At 38.1% G+C, this 23,493-nt stretch overlaps 1 long non-coding RNA gene across 1 annotated transcript in view; it reads left to right on the forward strand.

Annotated features, from left to right (window-relative positions):
* The first annotated feature begins 403 nt into the window (after positions 1-403).
* LOC132078690 (uncharacterized) overlaps positions 404-23,493 on the forward strand; it is a 74,750-nt gene continuing 51,660 nt past the window's right edge. The window contains exon 1 of the long non-coding RNA XR_009419291.1: positions 404-460. This is a non-coding gene — a long non-coding RNA (uncharacterized LOC132078690). The remainder of the gene's footprint in view (positions 461-23,493) is intronic.

Below are 23,493 nucleotides of genomic sequence, written 5' to 3' on the forward strand. Positions count from 1 at the left end.
CTTATATTCCATCCCTCCACCCAAGGGTGGTGTTGGTGGGGCACAATGTAGGGAATGGCACTGCCAGGTGGCAGATGAGCTGCTTGAGAAGGGAGTTGGAGTTTGTTGGCTGTGCTGTGAAGAAGAAGGAGCCAGTGCTGCAAGGAGCTGCCCATGAGGCATCACTGAGAAGGTATGGGAGCTTTGCAATAAGATCACAAAGCTCTTAAATTCTCATTTGTAGGGGGAGAGAATATAAGTAAATAAAGGTACTATAGAAAGTAATTGTACCCCTTAAGGAGTTGCAGCTGGGTTAATTATGCAAGATTAGGAGCAGGCCTGATGTTAACGGGCCACAGGTGTAGCCAATAAGAAGCGTGCTATAAAAGAGTGGATTAGTGGAAACTGGAGTTATTTGGCTGCTGTGAGGACAAGGAAAAGTTAGTGCCTGGAGGAGCTGCCTACAAGAAACATCGAGGAGGTATGAAACTCTAGCAATATGGAGTTCTTGCAATGTAATGGTAATTGAACTCTTATGTTATAATGATAACACTTATTTTGCACTTGGGGTTATTGGACATGTCCCCATTCTTCAGGCCAGAGTGTCAGCAAGTGCATCATGTCACTAGGGCAAAACCTGCTCTAGTTTGTCACCCTTTATACATCACTGTTATGGAAAAAGTGGTGCAAGGAAGTGATTTTCCTGGCCATTTAATATTGAGCCTTTGCTATTCTGACAGTGCTCCTTGGGAATGTGTGGGCTGTTATGCACCACACCAGGTTTGTGAAGTTTTTATGTAATATCTGTTTGTGACCAGAATATGGCACCTACCCATAATTCCTTCATAAATCCTATTTTAAATCCTAGCATTTAAAAAAAAATCACCAAGAAGCAATTGTGAAAATACATTAAAAACATAGTCTCTGTTTTTCTGTTTTGTTCAGAATTACACTTTTCTTTGCCTTTTATATAGAGCTTTTAGAGTACACTTGAGTTATACTTTCATACAGTCCTCCAGAACCTGAGAGCTAGCAATATAAGGATTTTTAAATTGAAGTTGGGATTCTCAAATAATCTTAAGAGCCTGAGAACTGGGACTGTAGGAGAAATAAACATCACGAATCTAAATATCATGAGTCTGATAAAGCTGAACAGGGATAAACCAGGGATTTAGAGGTGAATGGAATAAAGGAGGAAAGCACAAGATGAAAATAAAGACATAGCTTTCTATTCAATTTAAATTTTCTGTTTAACATTTTGGTTGGAAAAAAAGTGGAAAATTGCTGATGAGAATATAAAGGTAGAACTGAGGTGAGTGTTTTATTTGGGGAGGTTTGTGCTTATCTCCTGCAAGTGAAACACCTTGTTATCACTGTGGGTGAGGAGTGGGGCATGGTTATAATCAAAAGGTGTCTCTGCCTGTGCCAGACTGTTTGGCTGCTTTATTTGCTACTCTTGTTCGACCACTTCAACTGCTTTTGTTGCTGTGTTGGATTTCCTCTTGTATTTCTGACAAAGCATGTTCCTTAAATAGCCCTTCCTTTGGTCTCTAATTGCAAAGTACAACAGAAATCAGATTAAAGTGTGTTTTGTTTACCATGTGCCTTCAGTGTTAACAAAGGAATGAAAATCCACCCTGATCTAGTAGAAACACATGTGCTGTTGCTTTCTTTGGGTTTGTTTTCTTGGGGTTCTGTAAACAAAGATAGAGTTACTGAATGGGTGGGTTTATGCAAGCTGTTCTTTCAAACCTGCCAGTGTTCCCCTTGGATTTGTGGAAAAGCAGGAGCACCCATTTCCCAAGCACAGCACAAACTGCAGCCTCCTGAATTCTGTGTGGCCTCTAAAACCAGGATTTATCATCAAGCAGACACAGTGAAATAAGATCTGGATAAGTGATAACGTTTCTCAGATATTAATGCAGCCACTGTTGCATGAGGCTTGGGTTTTACAAACCCAGTTCTGGATAGTTGTTCTTACTTGTGAAACCACCAGTGGTCTTAGCCTAACGTAGTTGTTTTATATGACTGAAAGTACTGCTCACACAGCACTTAGAACAATTGTATTGGATAGAACAATTCTTTGGATAGAAACTCCCCAATTTTTTTCCATCCATGGATTAACAGTAATGGCAAAAAATGTGAAGAGTTTTGTGAAAAATGAGGTTTCTGTGTTCTTCTCATGGCTTTTCTTTCTTTAAAATTGTCAAAACCTAGATGTTTCAGTCTATGCACTTTTAGATCAGCTATTGGAAAGTAACTTGAATCTTGATAGGGTGTCCTGAGGCAAAGACTCCTGTCAAAATTGAGGGCAGTAGATGAGAACTCCCTGAGCAGCCTGGAGACAGGTCTTCCAAAACTCTGTTTGCAGGTTTGTTATTGGTTTGCTGTAATTGCCCAGACAAATCATCTGCTTGTCACTTCACCTGACTCTAAAATTGGAACAGCAAGGGTATCAAGATATTGCATGTGTGAATTTTACTTATTTCATACTTTGCAAGTGCTTGAAAAGCCCTCAGCGTTTTTATTGAAAGTATTTTGGAAGCTGAATTACTTTATTTGGGCTTATTATATAGCTTTATAGTAGTGATGTGCTCTATGAGACAAGCACTGAGGCACAATACAATTTGACTTTTGCTTTACACAGATTTTGCTATTAATTTGATAATTTTCCATGAGTGAACAATGTAGTTTGCTCTATGTTAAAATAAAACTAAATTTGTTTGGTAGAGGAATAAAAAGGAAATGGTACTTCAGACAGTGGCCCTGGGGTTACGCTAATTTCACAGCTTTAGTTTATATCATTTTTCTTGTGAAGTGTTTTGAAGAAGAAAACTTTTAATGTTTTGTCCAGAGAACTTAATTTTCCATTGTTTTTACACCTTTAGAGTGATTTCTAAGAACAGAGGACTACACCACATAAAATATTTCACAGTTAGGAACCAGCAAACATAGTGATAATATGGTTGGCTTGTGTAGACTTGCATCTGATAAATACAAATAACCCTCCTTTCAAATTAACATGAGCCAAAAGTCAACTTAGTGATCTGATGAGGTACTGACAAATTCACATCCTAACCTAAATGACATTTGTCACACTGAAGTAGAAACAATTATTAATAATTTTCAGTTCATTAGGAGCACTACAATGAAATGTCAACAACTTCAAAAGTGTAGCAGAAGTGTACAAATTAATTTTGATTTTCTGAAGTGTAATTATTTTTGTAAGTACCACACTGTGTAATCACTTTTGGCGCTATTACTTGTGCAATCAATAACACTTAAATGTACTTAGCTGTTTTCAAACATGCTTTCCTAAGGTCACCCTTTAGTGGTGTGGGTGTTTTGATGTAAGGAGTGAGGAGTAAGATGTAAGAATGTAAGGAGTTGTTTACTAACTGGTCAAAGATGTAGTGAAATTTAAAAAAATACAGAATTATTTATGGGGGGGTTTTTTTGATTGCCATAAAGGGGTGCTTGATGTCTGTGCAGTTTTGATGTGAAAAAAGCCGGTCCTGGCTTTGTGGCGAGTCCAATTTTGTGCTCTGGGTGGCAGCATCAGCTCTTGCTCCTGTGCCTTCCCCACCCGGGGCTCATCCTACTTGGCAAATGCAACCTGACTGCAGAGTTAATTATATTCCCCTGAGCCAGGCAGTCAGGCCAGATTTGGCCTCACATTAGCCAGATGAATGGTTGGTAATCATCTAGAGGAGTGCATCATTCCCACAAGCCCAGCCAGTCCCCAAGTGCCGGCATTTGTAATAATTCGCAGCCCTGTGATGCTCCAGTACAAAAAGAGCACAAGAACACACACCTTGAAGGAAAGTTACTTTCACTGGAGTGATTTGAGGTGACGTTCTGATAGGTTTCATTCAGGCTTGGACAGGAGAATTTTGCTTGTGTATTTGTTCGTTATTTTATCTGTTTTCTGGAGATCTCCAGGAACATTTACAGCAGGGTAGGAGCAGGGATGGTTGGTTGGCAGTTCAGTGCTCAGGTTGGTTTCTGGAATTAACAGCAGTCCCTTAAAGGGTTCAGTTTATAATGTAGCTTGAGTGGCTCCTGGAGTCTCTTCCTGTAACTCAGCTTTCAACCCTAATTTAACTTCATTTGTAGAATTGTTTCAATGGCTTACCCACACTGGAAGGTAAAAGCAAAGCTGATGTAACCAGAGCAAGGAATGCAGACTGTACTTAAACTATTAAAATTACAGATCCCCCCCCATTAAAAATTAAAACCCAATAAAAATAGATAAAAATTTCCTGTTGGATTACCAAATTATCCATTAGTATAAAGTAAAAACAGACCATGAGGAAAAGAAAGTCAGAAAATATACAGAAAAAAGAAGTATCACAGTCAGCAGTAACATCTCTTGATATCTATTGCTATTTTTAATTGTCATTAAAAATAGGGTTTTAGCCATTTATAGTAGCATAAGAGTTTAAGAAGAAAACAGATAAGGCATTCCAGGCACTAACTTATTTAGAGGCTGAATATCAATATAATTCTGAATCCAAAAAAAATACATACTATTTTTAACGTTTCTAGCTTTCTTTCAGTATTAATCTGCATTTTTAATCTATATGGAAGAATGGCGCCAGTAAATTGGGGCAAGTTTTTTCTGCTATTTACAAGTGCATATATTATATACAAGGAAATGCAATTAGAGAGGGGGAACTGTGTGTGTGAATGTAACTACTCAGTAATTACTCTGGAAAATTTGTGTTAGAATAATTCACTTCATCTAAACATGTGTACTATATATCTGTCTTGGATTTCAGTAATGAGATTTTGTTTGATTTTTGGGACAACTAAACCATTAAATTCTTTGCCAATACTCCAGAGCCCACAGTTCCTAGGCAGTTGCACAGAGCTGTGTTACTGGGCTGACTGCCAGGAAGCCAGGTAGGGTTTGTTCTGCTTGGAACTCAGCTACTCTGCAAAAATGTTTGAATTTTGGTGACACAGCAAATGCTGTAGCAAAGTATTTTGCTGGAATTTTCAAACTAAGTGCAAAGTCCTTATGTGAGGTTGTTTGCACCTGAATTTGACATCATTGCTGCAGATACTAATGGATGAATAAGCTTTAAGCTCTCAATGTCAGTATATTTTTCATTATTATTTAAGCTGTCAATATCTGTGTGTTTTTCTGCTATTACTGAAGTAATCCTCATTGTATAGCAGTGACTTTAGTGTAAAAGAGGAAAAAAAAAGGAAAAAAAGGGAAAAAAGAAATCTCCACCAGGTTTTCTCAACTGTGCTCCATAGCCTTAATTCCTCACCCATCTCACTGGATCACAGCAGAACATCTCCACACCTGTTCTTCTGGTTTCCTGGGAAGAAAAGCTCCTAAGTTCAACTATTCAGAAATATTTATCCATTTAGAAAGTCTTTGGTTTATCTTGCTGAAGAAGTAAACACAGAACTAGCTTTATTTTTTACTAGTTAAAACCAAGCTCAAACTCCAAATCTAAACATCTTGCTGATTTAAAATTTCCTGATGTGAATATATTCCAAATCCTGTAGCAGATAATTTGGTGTTACTTCCATGTGCCAGAAATACTGTTCTAAGGAGTTACACCTTAATTTTCATAGATAATCAGGTTTGGTTAGTTATTAAGACTGTCTGGGATTGTAGGTGATTAGCTAGGTGGGACTTGGGAGTTACTCTATAATTTGGATTGGATTTTTAATTTTGTCTAGATTAAGATTTTTATTACTTGAGTTGAAGCGCTTGAGATTAATGAAAAAGGCTGTGATAGATAACATGTTTATTCTTTCAGGAAAAAGAAAGATAATTATGCCTGTCTTACATGGATTTCATCCATTTGCTTACTTTACTTCTCTAGCAGGTGACTGATGGCCAAGGAATGTTTCACACTGAAATTTGGTTCAGGCTATCAGGTTTTAGTGAGCAAACCCAGGAACATTAACACAGTTCTGCCAATAGCCCACCAGCCCACCCCCAAAAACATGTCTGAGCAATAATCAGTAGATAAAACAGAAATATTGTTTGTGTGATCTGATGGGATGCATTCCAAATCCTAAAAAATGGTTATGGAGTGTTTTTGCCACTGAGTGTTGAGTTTAAAAGACAGCATCACTAAGTCAAAACTGGAAAAGAAGGGAAAAAAAAATGAAGTAGACGTTGCCAGCTGCAATTACATCTTCTAGTCACTGAAATGTAATATAATTCAATGTCTGTATTAGCATTCAGCATTGTTAATTCATGGGCAAGTAATTTAGTTGAATTCTCAATGAGAAATTGAATTTGAGGTGACTCAGCAGGAAAATCAGTGTGTTCTGTAATTGAATGGAAAATAGTTGAGTTATTGCTGGCAGGGAGCTTGATGTAACAAGCCTTTGTATTACATGTGCCATGAATAGACTGAATGCTTTGACAAGGATTACATTTATTTCAGATAATGAAGCACAATAAAATGTGGAGTAATTAAGAACCAAAGGAAATGACATGACCCAAATCCAATGGGAAAGGCCCCAAGTTGGGGAGGAGTTAGGAAATATCCATATTAGGAATGTTTATGAAAGAGCGTTTCAGTTTTGATACAGTTGATTCTGCCCTGCTACAGGAGATGTTGGACAGTGTTTCTAAGTCCTTTTCAATTTCTTTTTCACATTTCTGTGATTGATTGAAATATTCATATCAACATCCAGAATGAATTTGAGTGGAGGAAATAGCATGGTAAATGTCACCTGAAAAGAGGCTGGTAAAGGTGCTGCTCTGCCATGGGGAGCTGCATCTCAGCACCCCTCCTGCCTTCTGTGGGGGGACAGAATGTAAGAAAATAAAGATAGTGCAGAAGGCAATCTCACCCTGAAGAGTTTCAGCTGTGCCAATCACCAAAGATTAGGAACAGGCCTGCCCTTAATAAGCCACAGCTGTGTCCAATAAGGATAAGTGCTATAAAAGAGTGGCTTAGCTGGTGAGGGGACAGTTGGAGTTTGTTGGCTGTGCTGTGAAGAAGGAGTCAGTGCTGTGAGCAGATGCCCATGAGAAATCACAGAGAAGGTATGGGAGCTTTGCAATAAGATTATAACAACCTTCTATGGGATGTGATGCCATAATTTATAATAGACTATTCATTTCTGGCTCAAGCTTTCTGCTCAGGAAAAGGTGAGATTCAGCTTTGTCTCATCCAAGTTCAGGACAACTGAACCATCCTTCCAAAGGAACAGGCTCTCAGGGCACTTATTCAGGTTTTATAGTCAGTCTCAAAGCTTAAGCATGAAGGCTTTAGAAAAGGATCTAATTCAAGACTTGTTCACATCAGTTTGCCTTGGAAAAGTGTTTTTTTAACCCCAAATGTAACTTTTGTGATCTGACTTGTCAGGTGACTCACTAAACATAATTATTCAACTTGTGCTGTATTCCCATTGATTGTTTTCCTTTAATATCCATGTTTTTAGCCCAGTATCCATTATCTACATAAGTGTTTGGAATACTAGTGTCTACTCTGTAAAATATGCAATTGTGGGAAATATATTGAACTCCAAATATCACAGCAAGCAGATCATGTGTGACAGCTCACCACAGCTCTGCAAAGGTGCACTAAGGAACAGATGAGCATCAATAGCATTACAAGAACTCTTTTGAATATACAGGTGTCTGTGTTTTTAGTTTGTCAAATGCTTAAAAAAAGGCTGCTAAAACCTGATTTAAACATGAAAGCAGATGCATTCTTTTGAACAGGGATTAGAAAGCAAATAATTAATCATACATACCTGAGGATTTATGTAAGCAGCTGCTTAAATAAGAATCATAAACCTACAAATGCAGTCTCTCCACCTACTTTGCAATCTCTTGAATTAAAAAAAAAGTGTGGAGTTTTTTATTAGATAGCACTTGACATCAAAAGGAAAATGCTAACATATTCTCTGGGTACCATATAGAAATGAAAATATTCCTAACAAACATCCTGTGCTGTTTTTAACTAGGTGGTAAATAGTTTACAAATGCTGGAGCTTGTAAGCTGTAGTGCTGATTAGGTAAATTGGGACTGGGGTAACTGGAGGCTGTGTAGGCCTTCTACACAATGGAAGTTTGTTTTCCATCCAGTAAAAAAAGATGGAAATTTGCATGAGGGTCACGAAGGAAAGATTGGCTGGTCTGAACAGGCTTCTAAGTATTACAGGAAGTGTATAAAACTGGCTGGTTTTGACTTTAAGTCAGGTGAAACCAAGTTGATTTCACAGTTATGTTTTCGAATCCACACATCAAACCAAAATCAAAAGGTCTGGATCTGAGGGAAGTGAAAGAGAAAAACAATTTTTTGCATGAACAGCTACGGGATGAGATCACCAGGAGTCACACACACAGCTTTAGTGCTTGGTGTCAGTCTCTACCTCACATTGTAAGGAAGGTCTGTGCTGTGTTCTGCTGAGTGACTTGCTAGAAGTTCATCACTTGCAGCGAATTCCAAGGAATAAGCAAGTTTTTATTAATAGATTAAGTAATTCTGGCAACTCTTCTGAGATTTGAGGGGCCAGTATTTTACATATCAGTTTATTGAATTTGGACTGAGGTCTCAGAGCTGTAACAATAAGTTTAAGCTTATGGCAATAAAGCTACCTGCAGTAATATATTTAGGCATGAGGGCCCAAACTCCTGCAAAGAAAAAAAATGTTACTAATTTTTATTCGAAATTCAGCTCTCATTGGATTTTTGTCCCTGCTACTTCTCTTGGCATACTTAATGAAACTTTTACTGTCCTTGCACTCCTCTGCCAGTTCAGCACTGAAGATGTAGAATTAAACTCTGGTGTAAAGATGGAGTAAAAAAGAGAAGTAGGATAGAAATGGGGTGCCTTGGCAGCCACTCTGAGAGTTCCTACATGTGCATGGTCTCTGGTGCACTCTCTCAATTCTGCTGGGGATTGGAAATTGCCCTTTTCCTTTTCTGAGCAACATTTTAATCTTGTTGCTGCCTTGTCACTGTGTTTGTGTATTGCAGCCTTGCTTTTATTGCACTGAGCTTGTTTTCATGGGTTCCTTTTTCAACATATCTACTGATGAAATTGAACACTTGGGGGTTTGAGTTTGACAGCTGGAAGATGAGAGAGGGTGTCTCTGATCCTGCTTCTACAGAATTCCCACAGTGCCCCCTACACTGAAAGGCTTTAAATGTATCTCTCCTTTGAACATCTGATGCTGCTAACAGTAACGCTTCTGTAGTGTCTACAACTCACTTTATCTTGTTCCAAGAACTGACAGTGTCCCTAGAATACTTTTTTTAAAAGCAGAACTTAGTGGATAAATTCTTCCACCGGTGTATTTTTTCCTTTTTTTCCAAGCTGCATCTAATGAATATGTTCCTTGAACTGCATATTTCAACAGCTGTTACCTTATAAACTTTTAACCCTGTGCCTTGATGTGGTGGCCTCTTTCAGGCACGCAGGACTGTGGAGGACAGACACTCTGCACTAACTAAAGATAAAAACACTACAGTGGAGTGTGGCAGGTCTCTTTTTAAGGTATAGTTGTGAATCTCTGCATAAAAATATCAATGGGGTTCAAGTACCACAGGGTCCTGTCCTGTGGATCCACATGGATTTTTAGTTGACTTGTAATCTCCTTGGTTTCCCCCAAAGCCCTGAATTTTCCTGCCTCCTCCTCAGATGCTGAGCAAGTCAAGGGTTCATCCTCCCATCAAAGCTGAAAGATTTAGTGGGAAGAGATTTGCATTGAAACATTTACAGCAATTGCTTGTGGCTCACTGCAGTCTATCGAGCCCCTCTTTAAACTTCACAGTTGTAAACCCATTTTTAAGCTTGTTGTTTGGGAACAACTCTACATGAGAAGGTGAAAGGAGCATTTTCCACAGTGGGCTGGAGTGTGTCAGCCAGTGAGAGGAGCAGAAAGGAGAACTGCAGTGAAAGGCTTCAATAAGTGGCTGCTCTGCAGCAACCATCGAGTCTTGCATCTCAAAAGCTGTAGCTGAGCAGCAGCTCCCACTATTGCTCTGAACTTTGCCTTGCAGCATTTAAACCTTTACACCAATGGAACACTAGTCTAGAACCCTGATCTAGGGTGTTTTCCCTACCTGGAAAATGCCTTTTGTTTTGTAGTGTTTAGTTATGGAACCACAAAAATTGTGGCATGTGTTGTTTCTGTCAGCACTGCAGGGTATTCATCAACCAACTGCAACCTGAAAGGATGGAACCAAATCTGTAGGAATCAAGTACAGCACTGAAACAGAAATGATGGTATTTTTTTATAGAAGTGAACAGGTGGTGCTTTTAATCCCACCAAAATTAACCCGTGTTCAATAATTTATGTGCTCAAATTGACTCTAACAAATGCTGCTTAATTATGCATTCTTGGAAATGTGCTTTACGTTTGGTTTCAAATTGGAATTTACATCCAGCTATGGTTATCTTCCCACAGCAGTTTCAGTATGTAATGAAGGAAGAAATTCAGGATATAAAGAATATTCAAAGTAACTTTGCTCTGAATCCAGCTGCAGTTGTCTACATAGCATAATTGTCACATTTTCCAACAATGAAAATTAAAGAAAAACCCCTATCTTTTAAAATAAGCTGTTCAAAGAATGTTCTCACCAAAAGAAAATAAAAATAGAGCAGCTCATTAGATCTGTAGCTTGACTCAGGAAAACATAAATACAGGAGTCAGTCTGTGTTTGAAGTAGACAAAAGGAGGACAAATACACAGGTTGTCAGTAATCTTTAATGTCTTTCCTTTGTCTCACTCTGAAGTGAAAACAACTGAAGCTGTTCAAAGACAGGTTTATCTAATTCATGCCAACGGACTCTCTTTCTTCCCCCCGATTAGTACTTGGAATAATCTCTTTATTGATATGGTGCACACTTTTTTTGTGTGCCTATCTTGCTATTTTCTTCTGAAGAAAAAGTGCTGCAAGATGATCAAATATAACTTTACTGTGCGGTTTGGACGAAACTCTGAAAATTTTCTTCTGCTGTTTGTGTTGATATAAAGAGCTATTTAATGTACTTTTCCTATAATAAGAACTGGAATAATGTTGCAGGAGTGAATTAGCATTAGTTCTAATGTTGCCTAGGAAAAAATCAATCATGCTTTTCGTATGTTAGGCATCAATAAGATTGTTCACATGAATAAAACCAATTTTTAATTTTTACAAGACTAAGCAGCAGCACAGAGTGCTGGAAGAGGAAATGCTTGTACAATTTTTAGTGCTCAGCTGATCAATTTTCAGGGAAACTGAAATTTTCCCCTTCAGCCTGTCTTGTAATCTGCTCGCTGCTGCCACGTGGGATGCCCCACCAACTCTGTATTTGCATTGCTAAAAGTAGAGGTATTTATTTTTACTTGCAGAATTGAGGAAAGGATGCAGTAGAGAAAAATCAAAGCCTCTGGTGAAAATCCTGGGCTCTACTCAGTTGGGAGTGTCCAGCTGGAGTGTTCAGGGTTTGAGCAGGTTTGGGGTCACCCTTGTGAAATTTCAATTTCAAATTGCAGATAAAAGTAGAAACTTCAGCCCGAGGAGCAAGGAGAGCTCCCCTGAAGGAGAAACCTGAAACCTGAGCTGAGTGAAAGGTCTTGGACAGTGCAGAAACCTGAGGGACATTTGGGGAAACTGAGGCAAACACTGAACTGAAACACAAAAGTCCCAATTTTCACTTTATCCTCAGCATAAGGACAACTTTTATTCCAGTTCAAATATTGAAACACAGTAAAACATTGCTGTTGGAAAGAAGCAGTCACTGAAGGCCTTTTGCAAAAAGGTCATGTGTTGTTAGCATGGGGAACAGCATCCAACCAGAAGCCTTTTGCTTGTTGTATCTTGTTACATTTTTCTTAGCAAGTTTCTATTCAGAAAGGTGAGCAAAAGCTCCCTTGTGTCAAGGGATGTTTGTAGGCAATGAAAAAATAAGATCCTGGGTGACATCTAGGGGATGTGGTGGGTAGGTGGCCAAGTCTGATGTGGAGAATTAGGGAAAACAGTCCATAAATCTGTAATAAGCTGTGCTTGCTTCCATTTGCGCTCTTGTGTTTCTATGTGCTGACATACAAGAATAATGATATGTATGAGGAAAACTCAAGGTACAGCCTGACTGATCACAGCTCTCTCCTGTTATTCCTGTGACCAGCAAACAGCAAATCCAACCCAAACCCCCTTGTCCCTGTAGTACCCTCCAGTTTACAGTGCAGAAGTTCAATTTTCAGAGCTCTCATGAATTGTTCAGTACGTGCTGTTAATTATCAGCCAGTGTGAATCACCAAAGTCATAACCTGACTCCTAAATGAGTTTCGCATAAATCTGTTCTGTTCATTAGAGGTCAAGTTGATAACTGCTAAGAAGGAATATCAATGCTGCAAATCAGTTTATAAGGGTATAATTGTAACTAAAAAAATTCCCAACCGTCCTCTCCCTGTGGTCTGGATAATTTAAGTGTGGAACTCAAAGCCCTCAAATAACTGTTATTTCTTAACAAGATGCTGTGAAAGAGGAGAACAAGTGAAAAAAATCTTGCAAAATAAGTATGGACTTTTCTGAATATCTTGTCCATCTATGGAATAAAGATGGGATGGTCTAAACATTTGTTTTGAAAATCTTAGAGTTATGACCAAAACTTTTTCTAAATACATTAAATAGGATAATTATCCAAATGAAATATTATCCATTAGGCGATATAGGAGATATTACCAATAACAGGAAAAAGTTATGGACAAGCTCCATTCTTGGGGGGTGGCGATAGGAGGGATTGATATCAATGTCCAGATACTTTATGACAATCTACCCTTATATCTTCACATTTTAAAAATCCTCAAATTTTCTAATTTTAATGGTTGGTTGATTAGAAGAAAAAAAGCAATTGAAACTTACTTAGAACTTTTTAAATTAGATCATTTTTACTGTGTACACTGTAAGGTCACATCAATTTGAGAAAAGCTGCTGAAAAAATCAAATTATGAGCTAGAAAGGTAATATAAACATACTCTGAAACTAAATAATGTACCTCATATATGCAATGTTTTTGGGAAGTTACATTTGTGAGCTTTTAATAAGGAATGGAATGTAGCAGAACTTTTGGGAATAACTTTAATTTATTATCACTTAAAATATGTGTTTAACAAAAACATGCAAGTTGTCTTTGGAAGAGCATTGAGTCAGGCAGATTTAAGTGTCTGGGCATCAAAAGTAACATACAAACAATCAAAAATGTCTTTTTGTTAAAAGGCAGGTAATTTCTGGGTAACCTATTGCTGTGTGATGTATGGCCCCATCCTTCAGCTGAATTTAAATAACCTGACAAAAATGAAGTTGTTCAGAAGAAACTTTTCCTGTTTATGAGCTACAAAGATTTAATTCCTGATAACTTTGCATAGGTACAATTTTGTACCAATGTGAGGGTATTTTGAAGCATTTGGGGACAACTGCTGGCTGAATTCCATATATCTGAGCACAGCTACATGCTGCGAAATGGAAACCAAAATGGGAATTTGTAGGATTTTCATAACATGTGAATGGTGAAACATTGAAAGAGATATTGACGGAGGGGTTTATTTCTTAAGTAAGATTGCAGGATGGGAGGTGAGACAATGAAACAAAACCAAGGAACCTTAAGATGTAGAAAAATCTGACAACTCAGGTCTACAAATTATTAATAAGATTACAGTTGGTTTAATGGATCCAATTAAATATAATTGACCTAATTTTATCAGCAAAAGCTCTGCTGTTAATTAGCATAAAATCAGGACAGCACCTACATCAAAAGCTCAATATTAATACTTTTTTAAAACACAGCATCTTGTAGAGGGTACAAGTCTTCATCTGTACAAGATTGTCTCTATTTGGATTGTTTTAAGATTTCTTATAACTGGCCTGATTTGGTTTGAGCCACAGGAAGAAACTGTTGAAGTCTCATTTTACTGACAGGTGTGACAGTAACTGTATAAATTGTTTATTGTATCATGTTCATGTGTCCTACTCTAAAGCTCATCAAATTAACTGGAAAGTCATCAGATGACTTCAAACAGGCTTTTAAATAATGCCCACAGATAAATGTGCACACTTTGTACTGTAGGTCTTCTCAATTTTAAATTTTAATCTTTTAGTGCTGTCATGGACTGAATGTGCAGTTCTGAGATTTCAGAGCTTCTTCACCAGACGCTTCTCTTGAAGATTTTAAATTAGTTTAATCCTGCAACACGAAAGGATCAGAGGCTCTCCCTCAAATTTGAACTGTGCCATTTGGGAAAAGAGGAATAACTTGTAATTTTTGATTCCATTCCTGAGTTTGGTGGAGATGAATGAGGCATTTTGAGATTTTGCCTCTTCCTCATTAAAAAAGAAAAAAAGAGGTTGTGAGAGGTGTATAAATCTAATTCATTCACTTTAATCAGTTAACTGTGAGTGCTGTTAAGGATTCAATCAAATAATAGATTTTCTTAATCAACATAAAATCTGTTATTATTTAAGGTTAACTTCTGTTCACCAATATCTGGCTTGTATTTTTTTCTCAGCTTCAATTACAAGTTCCTGCTCCTGTTGTTGTCTTTAGTTCTTCTTTGTCTCTACAGAAAATTATTGTGAGTTCAACCAAGTCCTAGCTCAAGGAAAGTTATTGATGTGGCCAGATCTTGCCCTAAGGTTTATGGTTCTTTGTGCCTGGATTTCAGCAAGGCACTTAGCCTGCCTCCCACCCTCAGAATGTCTAAAACACATCCCTAATAACTGCACACAGATAAAACTTGCCTCTGTCTGGAATCCTTTCTTCGCTAGGTTGGTTTTATGACAACATTTCACTCCTCTGCCACAATTCACTTCAAATTTGTCCTCAGTTTTTGTTGAAGATTACACTGACCCAGCTCCAATCTTAGAAAACCCTTTCCAGCTAAATTCTTACACCCTGAGGAAAATGTCTCTGTATTTTGCTTTAGGCTTTTTTAGCCATCAATGGCAGGTCTTTTGTAAAAGATGCTCCAAGGCCATCTTTAACCTCTTTGTCCTTTCACTCTCTGGGTGCTGCACAGCAGGTAAAGGACTTTTTAAATACATGCCAGTATGTGTGGAAAAATAGTTCCTGACAAGTAACTGTCTTTGTGTTCCATTTCTGCTCACAAAAGTGGCTTGCAATATTTCCCATACGTTTTAGTCAGTAGTTATTGGTTAAAAGTAAGTTTTTGAAACTGAGTTGGGAATATTTGACTAGATTGGTTACCTATGTTGCATGTTTTATTTTTATTCCAATTAGAAGTAGGATAATAGCATGAAGTTTGCTTAAAACAGCAACTCCATACTTAGAATATTTTCTAGCACATCCAAAAATATTCCTTCCTTATCTGTGCACTAAAGTTTTTCTAACAAGTGAATAGTGGAGCCAGGAACACGAATGAAGTGAGTGTTTCAAGTTTTGCAAGCATTTTACATTATCTCTTCTGATCTACCTCTCTAGCAACTTCTGCAACACAAAGCAAACAGCATTTCTCAGAGGAAGAGAAAATGAAGGAATTTGCTGTAGATCTGTTATGAGTTAGGGTGGAAATACATGTTTACTACTAGAGGCTCCCAGCTCTTGTCTTGCAATAATTGGTGATGCTCCTAAGGGTTTACCTCCAGGAGTCATTTAATGCCTATAAATCACAGCTTCCTTTCCAGGTAAATATCTGCCTGTCAAGGCTGCAGAAAAAAGCACGAACCCGAGCACACCCTGAAGTTAAAAACCCGACTAAACAAGCCCTTAAAAACAGGTGAAGTAGAAAGATAAAAGATCAAAAGAAAGTGAATTTCCATGGTTTTAAAAACATGGCATTTTTTCAGGTGCTACTTGTTTTCTGAGCACTGGGTTTATTAATGCTGTTTTTATTTCTATGCTGATGACCATAGCAGTTTTTAACTCTTAGGAAATGAGTCCTCTGAATTCCTGTGGGATGCTATGGATCCCACTGCTAGCAAGGGATCTTGTTTTGGAGGTGTTAGAGATTGGGCATTGAAAAGGATTGAAGGGCTTGGAGCTCTTGGTGCTCACATAAACTGAACTTGACTAACTGCAGTTATTTTGTTGCACATCTTGCTTGTTTAAAGTTTATTTTAAGGTGTATTTTCATCAGCAGTAAACATCTCTTGTTGTCCTTCAGAAAAATTGTTTTCTCCTTTGTCAGCATCTTGTTCCTTGTGCTTGAAAAATATCCTTAAACCTCAATCCTTTTAATTCTGTATTTCTGCCCTGCAGTGTTTAAGATGTCTGTGACTTGCCTGTTCCTCAAGGACTGTGGTGTTTTTGTACCTTCAAGTTTTCTGTTCTTCCCTTGACATTTTTATCATCACCTCCCCAAAGTGCTTGCTCTGGACTAAGGCACAGCCTGGAACACCCTGAAGGGTGGTGTGCAGAAATCCATTCCTGCACTGACACAACACAAACCAGCGGGATAAACATGGAAAAAGCTCTGTTCTCACATAGCACTGAGCAGGGGAAAGGTTAAAGCAAAGGCTAAAATAAACAGTTCTGCCCAATACCCTCTTGTCACCTAAACAGAAAGATTGGAGGCTGAGGTGTCCTGTGAGGAACCGAATCATTCCAGGGGGACTTTGATGTGATCATCTAAAGGTCATGGGCTGGACAGGAGAAATATTCTCTATCAGAACATCTGATGTAGCTGTGGGAGCAGAGATCCTCGTTCAGGTGCCCTTAGAGGATTTCCGTGTTTCTAAGCCCAGTTTTGTCAATAATCAGTGTCTAACTTGGGAGATTGGTGAGGGAAAAGTGGTGCTGCTCTTAAAGACTTTTCCTTGATATCAGGGTTCCAAGCTGCTGTGCTGTCTTTGTCTGCTATCCCTGGCTTTTCCAAATTCAGGATTATTCCAAGCTGCTGTGTTGTTTTGGACTGTCTGCTCCCTGGTTTTCCAAACCCAGACCATGTAACTCTGCTCAGGCTGTGAATTTGACTCTCAGGCTCTACATTACTGCTGATTTATTTCCAGATCAGCCAAATCCCTGAGATGAACCTGCACATGGCAGAGCCATGAAACTTCTCAAAGTGGTAACCTGCAACCCCTGCAAGTGTTCTCATCTGAGAGCCACCCCAGAAATCCTGTGTTCTGGGGACTCCAGAGCAGAATCAGCACTGAGAATGTGGCCAAACCCTGTGTGATTTGTGCATGAGGCCAGGCTGTGCAGAATGAGCCAGCTCTGGCCAGTGTGGGCATGACCAGAGTTCAGCTGAAAAAATTCCTCCTAGAGAAACCAAAGCACTGAAATGTTTGCTGAGAGCATAAAGCACATTGCTTAGCTGTGAACTAATAACAAAAGAAAAATAAATCAGGGCACAGAGAAGCCTCAGAAGCACCGTGTGCTGAATAAATATATGTAATATGTATTTTATAATGTATTTAAATCGACAGATCTAGATTTACATTAAGTTGTTTTATCTTATTGTGAAAATAAGAGAGGTCTTTAGAGCTGCTCTACATGCAAATTAATGCTATTTTAAGAGTTCTGGATAGCTGGATCAGCACAGTATATATGGGGGGGGAATTGGGTTTTACATCTGTACATACAGAAATGAGGGTTTGACACCCTGTGATTCACTTCATTAAAGTCAGTTATCGTCAGACTTCTGTTCAGAGCAATAAAATGTGGGGAAACATTAAGTAAGGGAGCAAGGAGTGCATTAATGTCAGAGCAGTTGTGAAATTAATGTGACCCTAACATTAACCCTTTAGGCACTGCTGTTCATGCAGCAGTGACCAGGGCATTGCCAAGAGCCAAATTTGAATTGCACATTGTGTTACAAACCAAGTGTTCAGCAGTTCCGGTGGAGTTAAAGTTCCTTTTTTCCAGAAGTAAATAAAAGCAGAAACCCAAATCGGAGCGTTCCTACTCACCCCCATGGAGCACAAATAAATTGCGGGTGAAAAAACCAAATTTTTTGTACATGTAAAATAAGTACTTGTTTATATTCTGGGGGAAAAAAAATCAGCTTTCAGTAGCATCAGCACTATCTGTAAATGCAGTGGTAATTGTTTAACAATTAGGAAATTCCCAAAATGTAGATAACAAATGTAATTCTAGTAATGGGAATTGAATTGCAGGTTTTTTGTATTTCTGTGCATTTTTTTAAACCAGTAATTTCAATAGGTGGATAAATTTGTTAATTAAAATACACTGTGAAATTTATGTTCATCACCTGCACAATTAAGTAATGCTGACTTATCCCAGAATTATAGCTAAATGAAATAACAAATATTTTCTGATTATAACTAAATAAAATACCAAATATGTTCTGATTATAGCTGAAAAAATACCAAATATTTTCTGATAGCCATCTTTTTAGGCACTGAGGCAACAGGGAAGGGAATCTCAGTGTATGACAAAGTGTACAGAAAATTCTGAACTTTATTCTTCTCATATAAACATTCCGCCATAAATGAATTTTTTCTTATAATTCTTGTGATTTTAAGCACGTGTTCAGGCTTTGTCAGCTGCAGTAGGTGTGGGAAGAGCTGGTTTACACTGGGAACATTTGAAGTGTCTCAAGAGCAGCTCTCAGGCTGATGAGATTGTAGCTGGAACAGCGGTGGCTGCACAGCCAAGCCTCTTTAACAACAACTCCATGAAAAGCTCTTTTCTGTTGCTTATAAAGGAAAATAAGAAGTTGAGTGTGATTCTGTGATGCTGGCTTAGAGAATGTCACCTGCCATTGTGACCTGCATTTTGTTGGGTTTTGTTAAACGGCCAAAATACTTAATTCTTACTTTGTACAAGAATTTGATTACTGAGGTTTGAAATATTTTGGTTGAGAAGTGTTACTCTACTGCCTCATGGAATTTGAAAATTCTGGTTAAAAGAATTTGTTGAATTTATGGAAAGGCAGCAAAGCTGATGGAAGGCATTGAAAACCTCATCCCTGCTCAGTGTTTCTTCTGTCAGACTTTGGAAATAATTTCATTCAAGGACAGAATTCAGGAGCAGGGATGAAAAGATGCAGCTTTGTGCATTTCTCCTCACTTTGTGGAGAGAAACACCCAAGTTTGTTTTTCTTAACATAGCAAGGAGAGCCAGGAGTTGTTTTAGCCCACACTCTACATTTAATTTGTGGTTTCATTAGACAGATCAGTGAGCAGCCTTTTCTACCTCCTTGTTAATTCTCTTCAGTAGCTTCTCAAGAGCCACTTGTTTCTTTTACTTTTGTTACTAAACTATAGAAGGCTGATGAAATTTTGAGGGATCAGTGCTTGCAATATTGCAAAAGTCCTCTATTTACTTTTCAAGCTACTGGTCTGAAATGTGACTTGTAAAAAAATATGTGGGAATACCTTCAGATCCTGAAAGTTGAAATATTCTAAATATAAGCGGTCTCTGGACATATCAATTTAATAGCCATGCTAAGGGAGAGATGCCAATCCCTCAATATAACAATCTCTGAGGATGACAATTGTGGGGGCTTTTAGGACATGGGAATGTTCTTCCCTGCTTCTGCAGAGGATTGTTCTATCAGGGAGGTTCTTAATTAAGGTTTTTCACTGAAACAATGGTGAATGACTTTCATCAGAGAAAAGAAAAAGACATTTCTCAGGTACAGAGATGCTGTAAAAAGGAAATAAAAGGCACCAAAGTGATTTCCCTGCTGATAGAGTTCTGTTAGTGTTTTGTATTATTTAGAACATGCAAGAGCTAAACTGCTGTGACAGATAACAGGAGTGGTGAAGGCCAAAAGATGGTTGAAATATTTGACAGGCTTTTTATTATTACCTTTAAGGTTAGAGTGTCTGAAAAGCAAGCAGACATTATGTCATCCTGGAGCAGGAATATGTTCTTCATTTGACTGTGGTAACAGTGAAATCACTTTTATAATAACCTATATACATATGTGTGTGTAGATCTTAAAGGTTTGATAATTGGGGATGTAACTACAAAGTTGTCAATGGCTTTTGAAATGTTTTTCCAGTCTCTTTAAAATGTAAAATATCAAGTAGGTATTTCTCCAGCTGTAATAGTAAAGCTGCAGAGAGACTTAGTGCAGCAATTCAGACCAGAAACCTAAAACCCTACCTTTATTTTTGTCTGTAACCCTGTTGCATGCACAAACCACACAGCCTAAGCAGTATTATCCAATTCCTGCCTTCACATATAAACAGCTTTTCAGGGTGAATATGAGCCAAGCTTTAGACATGCAGTCATCTATCCAATAAAAATAGGATAAGAAACCTCAAGTCTTTCACTAGATAATTTCATTGTATGTTTTAAATACTCTCCAGGAGAAAGGTTCAATGTACAAAAGCTTTGAGCAGCTGAAGGCTTATCTGAAACATTTCTAACGAGTTGGTAAGAGCACAGAAGGGCAGCATGAAAATCTCCTGCAATATGCCAAGGAGAATCTCTCACAATGGGGTTTGACTGAACCCTGTTAAATAATGGACTTTATATTTCTGTGTTAGGTGTTCTCTGTGCATCAGGTTTGCTCCTTCCATCCTGATTCTAAAACATTCAGCTTGGAAAATTACTTCAGCCAGTTTTAGCTCAGAAAGTCTTTTGCTTTCACAGTTTCCCATGTTTATGCTTAGGGCAGGGGGAAGTGTGGAATTAAGCCTTGTTATAGCAAAATAAACCAAATTTCCAGCTTTTAGAAGCGAGTTTTCCTTCTCGGATTTTGCTCTGACTAAAAAGAATTCCAGTCTGGTCTGAAACTGTTTCCCTGTTGCTGAAATTGCCAATATTGGTCTCCCCAAGCTCAGCTGCATGGCAGGGCAATGGGATGAAGTTTGTCACATCAGAGTTGAGGCTTTTAACACCTTGAAAATGAATTTCAGCTTTGTCCCGAAGGCAGAACAGCTCCCCAGGGTGCTCTGAGGGAGCCTTGGGTTGTTCTGTTGGACTCTCTCATCTCATTTTGCTGGGAGTTCCCTGCCACCCCAGCAGCCACTGGCCAGGAGCAGTTTTCCATCATTTCCATCAGCCCTAAAGAGCAGCAGATGAAAACCAACAAATCCCATTGACTGTCCCAAGGCATCCAGGTCTCACCCCACCTCTGCCTGTGTTAACATGTTGAATAATGACATTTTCTCTGTGTTCAAGAGCTTCATTATCAGGATTAACCTTCATTTTATTCTTTATTTTAATATATGACTTCAATATTAAGTCTTCTTCAGGGATCTCTTATAATTTCCTGAACCCTTAATTTAGTAAATCCTGCTTATTCATGCCCTTTTATTCTATTCATTTCTTTTAAGGGTCTCTATTCCTACCTAGAATTGTCAAGGAAACCACCACCTTTGGCTTAAACAACATCCCCAGAGCTTGAAAAAGCAGTGTTATTAGATGGAGGAATTAAATATTTTAATTTACTTCCTAAATTACATTAAATTATGTATGATCTCTTTTACTTAGTGCATCCTCTAAATTTGAAAGTTTAAATAGAAAAAAAACCTTTGTTTTTCATTATGAATTCCCTGATAATTAAGTATATACAGTGTTTGTTTCAAGGACTGTTAAAAGTTTGAAGTAGAGTCTTTGAATTGCCAGATCTTGTAACAGAGCATGAGAATGCATCCCATCTTGTATCAATTATTATTTTAGTTCTTATTTTATCATAAAATGCCACTTCAGCGCTGCTCCACTACTTTGTAGGCAGGACAATGATAGCACTTGACAAGAAAATAATTAGTATTTATCTGGGAGTTCCTCCTCCATTTTCTCTACAAAGAGATTTTTCCCCTTCTTGACCCCCAGCTGGAAAACATCATCTGTCCTTTGAACAAAAAAATAAAAATATCAAGTTAATGCCTTTTGAAATCCTGAGAATAGATTGCATTTATAGTATTTAATATACTTGATATCTAAAACAGTAGGTGTGTAGAAATAGGATGTATAAATTATTATAATAATTATCAAGTTTTTCTCAGGCATATCTTATCTTGCTTATTCTCAGAGTTATTTAAAATGTGATATATGGGGAGCCTCCAGCCCTTCCCTTCCCTGAACTCTGCCCTGGATTTTGAGGAGCAGGGCTGTCCCAAAGAGATTCAAGTGGAGTGAGCAGGGCAAGGGGCCCAAGGGACACAAAAATGGGACTCTGGGGACAGCACAGGAGATTAAAGCATGAAGATAATTGCAGGGACTTGGTGGAGAGATTTCCACAGCATGAGTGTTTGTAATATATAAGAACGGGGAAAATTCCCTTCTCTAGGCTGAAGTGTGAATCAGAACCTTTTAAATTGACCACAGAGGGGTGTCAAAATGCAAAGCAGATCCTTGTGTGTTTGGGAATTTATCTTCTAATCCAGCTCTCCCTCTAATCCAGGCCCTGGCTGCCCCCTGGGTTTGTTCCTTCATCTTCATCTACAAACATTTCCCATGCTCTTCCTGGAGCCTGTCCTGGCAAAGCTTCAGGAACATGAAATGAGTGAATTTTACATTACACAAAATATAGAAATAGACATTTTTAAGTTCTCTTGAATCCATTTATTTGTTTGTTGTTGTTTTTTGCCTTTTTAAAAATTGCATTGGGTTTTTTATTATTCTCCTTGCTTAGTGAAAGAGATTAAGAATGAAGATTTTTCACTCATTTTTCCAATCTTCTGGTTTCATTAAATCAAAATGCATCTGGTCTTTAGCAAGCATCAATTCTCCAAATGTTTTGTGGAGAGGAAAAAAATGCATTTATGTCTTTGTAGCAACATTAAACAAGGCAAGAAAAGTGACAAACATCCCATCAGGCTGTATAATTATTGCCTATCACTCCTGCCATGTCTTCAGCTATGTATTTATCTTCTGTACTTCTTTCTCCAACCCTCCACTGGAGTGAATAAGATCATCTACACCTACACCTGAAGAGGGATCAGAATGAAATTACAGACATTCCCTTTCAAATTTAATGAGGAGTAACATGTGTGTTCCAGAGATGGAGCCTGGATCTCGTTACCTATATACAGAAGAAATATCTTAAGCTGAAGACAAGGCTATTTTTCACATCCTGATCCCAGCTCCAGCCCACTTGGATGAATCACAGAGCTACTTAATAGGATGGAGAAATGACAGCAGTGACAAGCAATTGTAGCAGTTTATTTCATTTTGCTTTGCTGATAATGCAGTAGCTGAGGGCTCCATGAAACTACTGTAGCTGTCCAGGAATGAAAAATAAAGTGTAAACACAGGGGGAGTGGAGGAAGACTTTGTTACTTACATTGTACTCAATGCACTGCTGGCTTTTCTTCCATTTCTGGTGAGACATCTTGATCCTAAAATAATATCTCCTGTTCTGTTGGCTTTGTAGTCCTTGACTGTTGGACAGGTGGAGAGGAAAAAGGTGAAATTTAAACTACCAAACAAAAAGGAATCCTCCAACATCCAGACGTTTTCATACTTGCCCTGGCAGGATTACCGATGCTGCTGCACGATTGTTGTGAGCTGCCTTAATTCAAAACCAACACTTTCCTTGATCACAAACAAAATTTAGATATTTTCTCTAAAATTATGTTCTAATAGCACATTATGTCCTGAAATTCTGATAGGACATTAATTCCAAATTGAGTCTTCTGGTCTTCAGTAATCTCTA

Source organism: Ammospiza nelsoni, chromosome 12, assembly GCF_027579445.1.
Source record: "Ammospiza nelsoni isolate bAmmNel1 chromosome 12, bAmmNel1.pri, whole genome shotgun sequence".
Classification (NCBI taxonomy): Eukaryota; Metazoa; Chordata; class Aves; order Passeriformes; family Passerellidae; genus Ammospiza; species Ammospiza nelsoni.